The sequence below is a fragment of the Lepisma saccharinum genome (assembly GCF_977018435.1).
Source record: "Lepisma saccharinum chromosome 12 unlocalized genomic scaffold, izLepSacc3.1 SUPER_12_unloc_1, whole genome shotgun sequence".
In the NCBI taxonomy this organism is placed as follows: domain Eukaryota; kingdom Metazoa; phylum Arthropoda; class Insecta; order Zygentoma; family Lepismatidae; genus Lepisma; species Lepisma saccharinum.
Genome location: NW_028142891.1, coordinates 6,724,851 through 6,730,850, shown reverse-complemented (window position 1 = coordinate 6,730,850; position 6,000 = coordinate 6,724,851).

Below are 6,000 nucleotides of genomic sequence, written 5' to 3'. Positions count from 1 at the left end.
GGGTTTATCCTATATACTTTCCCACTACTGAGATGATCATCAACTTCAGGTACATCATCTCCAACATTTAATGCAATATTGTGCAACACAAAGTCTGCAACAATTAATGGTGGGCTTCGGTGTAGATTGACTAAGTCCCAGACTTAAGCAAGAAAACCGCCTCTTAAGAACTCCAAAGGCACGTTCTATTGCTGACCTTGTTTTCCTGTGCGCTTTATTGTAGGCTCTATGTGCGGGTGTAGTTTCATGTGCAACAGGAGTAAGAAGATAATGGCAACAAATGTTCACTATCTCCCAGCAACACGCCTTCAGGAAATTCCCCTGCCTCAAACTGTGCATGGACCATAGAATTCCGAAAAATGTTGTGATGATCCTGCTCACCTAGAAACAACATTACAAAAACTCAGGTCCGAATTGCAGATTGCTAGAATATTCAGTGAAAACCGCCCATGGCGATTTCTCAAAATGTCCGCATTATCACCTCCAGGTGATTTCATTGGAATATGGGTGCAGTCTATTGCCCCTAAAACACACGGAAAATTGGCAATTTCATAAAATTTACGCATGGCCCATCATCTTTCACCTCTGTAGGGGAAGTGCACCGTTTGACCGCCAGAAAATGGGGCTCGGTGGGGCTCGCCTTAATGGATTTCTCTTGTAAGGCATGAGCCCCATTTTCTCGCAGTGTTGCCAACTTCTTACTCGAAAAAATCACCAAGGTTTTTTTTGGTCTAACCTAACCTAAAGCAAGGAGCTGGCAATCTTGCTTGAGGCTTCTTAATGGTTTGCTCTTGTAAGGCATGAGCCCCCATTTTCTCGCAGTGTTGCCAACACCTTACTCGAAAAAAATCACCAAGGTTTTTTTTCTTGGTCTAACCTAACCTAAAGCAAGGAGCTGGCAACCTTGCTTGAGGCTTGTCTTACAGTGCATAAAGCAAGGTTGCCAACCTACTGGTACTTTTGCCATAGCTTTTTACAAAAAAAAGAGAGAGGAGAGAGAGAGAGGGAAGAGATAAACAACCGACAGCCTACCTACAGCTTTTTTTTGGTCTAACCTAACCTAAAGCAAGGAGCTGGCAACTTTGCTTGAGGCTTGCCTTACAGTGCATAAAGCAATTTTTGCCAACCTACACACACTGGGCAAGGAGAGCCGGCACTGCCGTAAAAGAGAGAGAGATGGGTGGATGGCAACACAGTATGTGTGTGCGTGTGTGTGTATAATATGTAGCATTATTAACTAGAGTGTGTTGGCAAACCACCTGCAACTAAAAAATAGAGATGCCAACGTTGCTGTAAGATGAAGAGAGAGAGAGACCTACGGCTGGCAACAGTGGTGAGCGAATGCGCCATATCGTAATTTTCCAACTCCGTATATCGTGACTTTTGTAAACCTCTCTCGGGGGAACGATGTGCCACACACACACACACACACGCGCGCTTGTATTGTGACGCATTACATACATGTGGAAAAAAAAACTTTGCCTGTTATTATAAAAAAAAAAACTTTGACCGTATTCTTAAATAACTAACAAGGACAATGAATCTTTTTGGGTTCCGCAAACAGATCAACATGGAGACTGCACCGCCAAATTTCAATAACCTCTTACCTTCCGTGTTATCTAAACTCAATGGTTTACTGATCGTTCACCTCAACAGCATTTGGACGAAACTGAATGACGATGTGGGCAAGATGTTTTATGTTTTTAATAACAATTTACATTTCTACGAAATTCCGATCGACGGGAAACTTCAAATCACCGTGAATCCGGAAAACGCAGGCGAAATCAAAATTTCTACCGGCAAGAATATTTTTCGAATCAAGCACGACAAGATGCTTTCTAACATTACGTACGATGTTTCCGCAGGAGATTATTTTTACATGGAACTCCTCGGAGATTACGACAAACTTATTCCTCTCTTCGTAGAATTACGAATCGTCTATCCTATTATAAATAACCGTTAACCAAAAATGCCTAACGACATTTTCGGCAACACCAAGCGTGTAGACCATGCAGAAGAGATTCTCATGTTGGACATTCGAGTTAAGAAGTTGAGGAGCGATTTGATTGCTTTGCAGGAGACCTTAAACAAAAGTTTAGAGTCGGAAATCGCTTCGCTCCAAACGCAATGTCTCGACCCCATTCTGAAAATCGATTCCGAACTGAAGACGCTGATAAAAAATTATGTCGACGTACCTTCTTACGACAGCGTTCAAAATATACAGTTGAGCGTGGATTCGCTTCAAAATGATTTGGCCAAATTACAGCAATTTCAATCGAAAAATGAAGATTTGGAAAAATTGAAACTCGAAATCGAAGAACGAACTTCCGCAATAGAAAAGAATTTCTCCGAACTTCAAACCGTCGTGAACGATATTGATGTAGAACGCTTGCACGTCGTCGTTTCCAAATTACAAGAAGAATTCACCAGCACGTTGGAAGAAATTAAATCCAAGTTGCAGACTTTGGAAGATACCATGACGAACCTACCATCGTCAGACGAACTGCAGGTCATCGGTAAAAGCGTCGCGAACATAAAAATTCAATTGGAGGCGTATCGAGATTTCGAACACATTCAAACCACCATCGCTACGCTTCAGGCGTCTCTGGAATTGATCAACGAAGAAATTAAAAATATTCACGCTGAAGCGAGAGCGTTGACGAGCATTCAAGACACGTTGAGCACGGTTCAGCAGAAGATCGAATATTTAGAAAATTTGAACGTGGAAACGAATCTTGCTCATTTTCATCACGTACTCGACAACATACAGGGTGACTTGGAATCGTTACGGACGAGCGTGCCTTCGAGCGAAGATTTGGAAAAATTGAAAACGGCGGTGACGGCACTATCCGATTCGAGCGACATCAAAAGTTCATTGAGCGATCTCGAGAGTAGGGTGGCCAATCTCCCCACCTCCAAAGAATTGCACGCTTTGAAAAGAAACATATCTCGAATGCTGAAACGACTAGAAACGGAAACGGCGAACGTGGAACAGATTCGAGACGAAATTAGTTCGCTGGTGTCGACGCTGCCCACTTCGCAGAGCGTCGCCGACCTTCACACGCAGTTTACAGAGATGCGAAGCATCGTGAACGATCTTACCGAGAAGAGCTCGAAATTGAATCAAGTCGAGAACCTTCAGAACATTGTCGTCAACATCAGAGATCAAGTTGGAGTGCTGGAATCCACGCAGGAATCGACGCTGGCCTCTTTCGGTGCCAAGTTGCAAGAACTCAACGAAAACTACAAGCAGTTGAACGTGGAAGTGAAAATCAAACCGTCGTTTTCTACCGTAACGGATACCATAATCGAGCATTTGCTGCCCATCGAAAATAAACTCGGACAAGTTCACAGTAATCTCGTCATCTTCGACACTAAATTCGCCAAATTGTTCACCTTGCAAGCCATCGAAATCAACAGCGTTCCCAATCAACAGAGAATCTCCACGTTCGTCGAAGGTAACAAACTGTACATGTTGCATCCTTACCATCCGTACTACAAGTTTCTCCTCGATGGCACAATTCAGATAAACGAATTTTCGTACTGGTCTCACGGCAGAAAAGCTAGCGTTCCCACCATGACCTTAATATCGAATCGTGGTGTTCAGAAAGCAGGAAACATTCCCCTGGCACGTTGGAACGAAACGCGCAACATATATGAAATACACGAAGACGAAGATCTCACCGTTTTCGACGTGAGTGCCGGCGATAAGCTGATCATTCAAAACACGAGCGAGGTGCCACCCTCTTTGAATCCCATCACGCTGGTGCTTCTCTTCAAACGTAATCTCTAAAAAAAATGTCTAGGCAAGCCATCGTCGAAGAATTGCATAAACCTGCACGCCGCAACTACGAACGTTTGGCTGTAGTAACCAAGGGCATCGACGACCTCTGGCAAAGCGACCTCGTGGAGATGAGTAGCGGCAATTTGAAAAACGTACATAAATGGAACAAGGGCAACAAGTACCTCCTCACCGTCATAGACACGTTTTCGAAATTCGCATGGGCTCTACCTTTGAAGGCGAAAACGGGATCGTGCGTCACGGAAGCATTCAAATTAATTTTTCGCCAAAGCGGCGGCAGACGACCTCGGTTTCTGCACACGGACAACGGTAAAGAATTTTACAACGCCGTATTCCAAAAGTTTATTCAAAAACATGGCATTCGACATTATTCGACCTTCAGTCACATCAAAGCCAGCATCGTGGAAAGATTCAATCGAACCTTGAAAACACACATGTGGAAACGATTCACGCTTCGGGGAAATTACAAATGGGTCGACATCCTGCCGGAACTCGTCGACACCTATAATGATACGGTACACAGAACGATAGGCATGAAGCCAGTTGACGTTACCAAGTCTGACGAGCAGCGTTTAATTTCTACAGTTTACTGTCCAAAGTACACACCCACGACAAAAAAAGCTAAATACAAAATTGGAGACCGGGTGAGGATCAGCAAATTCAAACGCACCTTCGAGAAGGGATTCACAAAAAATTGGAGCACGGAACTTTTTACGGTGGTTCGAGTTTTACCCGGAAACCGACACACGTATATAATAAAAGATAGTAGCGGCGAGATTTTGAAAGGAAGATTTTACGAAGAGGAACTCTCTAAAACGAAACACCCCGACACGTACCTCATCGAGAAAGTATTGCGTAGGAAAGGTGACAAACTGTTTGTCAAATGGCTGGGACTTCCGGAAAAGAGTTGGATCGACGCGAACGAAGTGATCTTGTGAGTACGTGGAACGTGGTGAAGCGTCTACCGGATCCGGAAAGTCAAACGAAGAAAAAGAACGGTGAGTTGCTTCCCGACAGCATCCGCTGTCTGATCGTAGGTCCTTCGGGGTGTGGGAAAACGACACTGCTCGTGGACAATTTTCTCCTCGCACCGAATTGGTTAGATTGGAAGAACAGGCACCTGTACGTGTTCTCGAAAAGTTTGGAGCAATCCAAATACCAGCAAACGATGAAACTGTACGATGGTCTGGACATTGCAACGTTCGCCTGATGAAACTGTACGATGGTCTGGACATTGCAACGTTCGCCTCGGAAATAAAACCACTCGACGATTGTCGTGAAAATTCAGTCGTTGTGTTCGACGACGCCATCCTGGAAAATCAAAATGAAATTCGCAACTTTTTCACGCAAGGTCGTCACAAAGGAATGGATTGCTTCTACCTAGCTCAAACGTTTTCCAAAATTCCAAAACAGTTAGTACGCGACAACGCTAATTTCATATGTTTGTTTCGTCAAGATCACACCAACCTCAAGCACGCGTACGATGACTACGTAGGCGGAGACATGAACTACAATCAATTTTCGGAACGCTGCTGCTCTACTTGCTGGAACGGTGACGATTTCGGATTCGCGACGATCGACATGACGAGGAAACCCAACGACGGAAAATACAGAAACAAAATCAACGACTTTCTAAACGTTGCAACGTTGTGAGAAACGACGTATATAAATAACGTCATGACGAAACGAAAAATCGAGGACGAAAATCTCAAGCTTCGCGATTACCTCGCGAAACGCTTCAAAGGTTGGAAATCCGAGAATCGCGGATTCTACGAAGAGAAGAAACGTCAGGATCAACCTGTGATCGATGCCATCAGCGGTCTAGGTAAAGAAATTAAAAGTGTCACGGAACAAAATAAAAATTTGATCAACGAACTCGTACCGCTCGCAGCTAAAAGTTACGCCGTACCCACACCCATTTCGAGCATTCCTTCGACGCCGTTCGAACTGAAGGATGCACCGGCACGACGTCGAGCCATAGGTAGCACGTCGTCGTCTTCGGATAAAATCGAGTTGGGACCTTTGGCACGAGACTACCTGAGTACGGGGAAATTCGACAAGGATGAAGTGTTCGGTTTGTATCCCAGCATGGAAACCAACGAAGGCGGTGGTGTGGTGTGGAAGATTGGGAAATCGAAGGTGACCTTCGAAGGCAACGACATTAAAGTTAATTTAGGCGAGAAGGATAGTTGGACCAG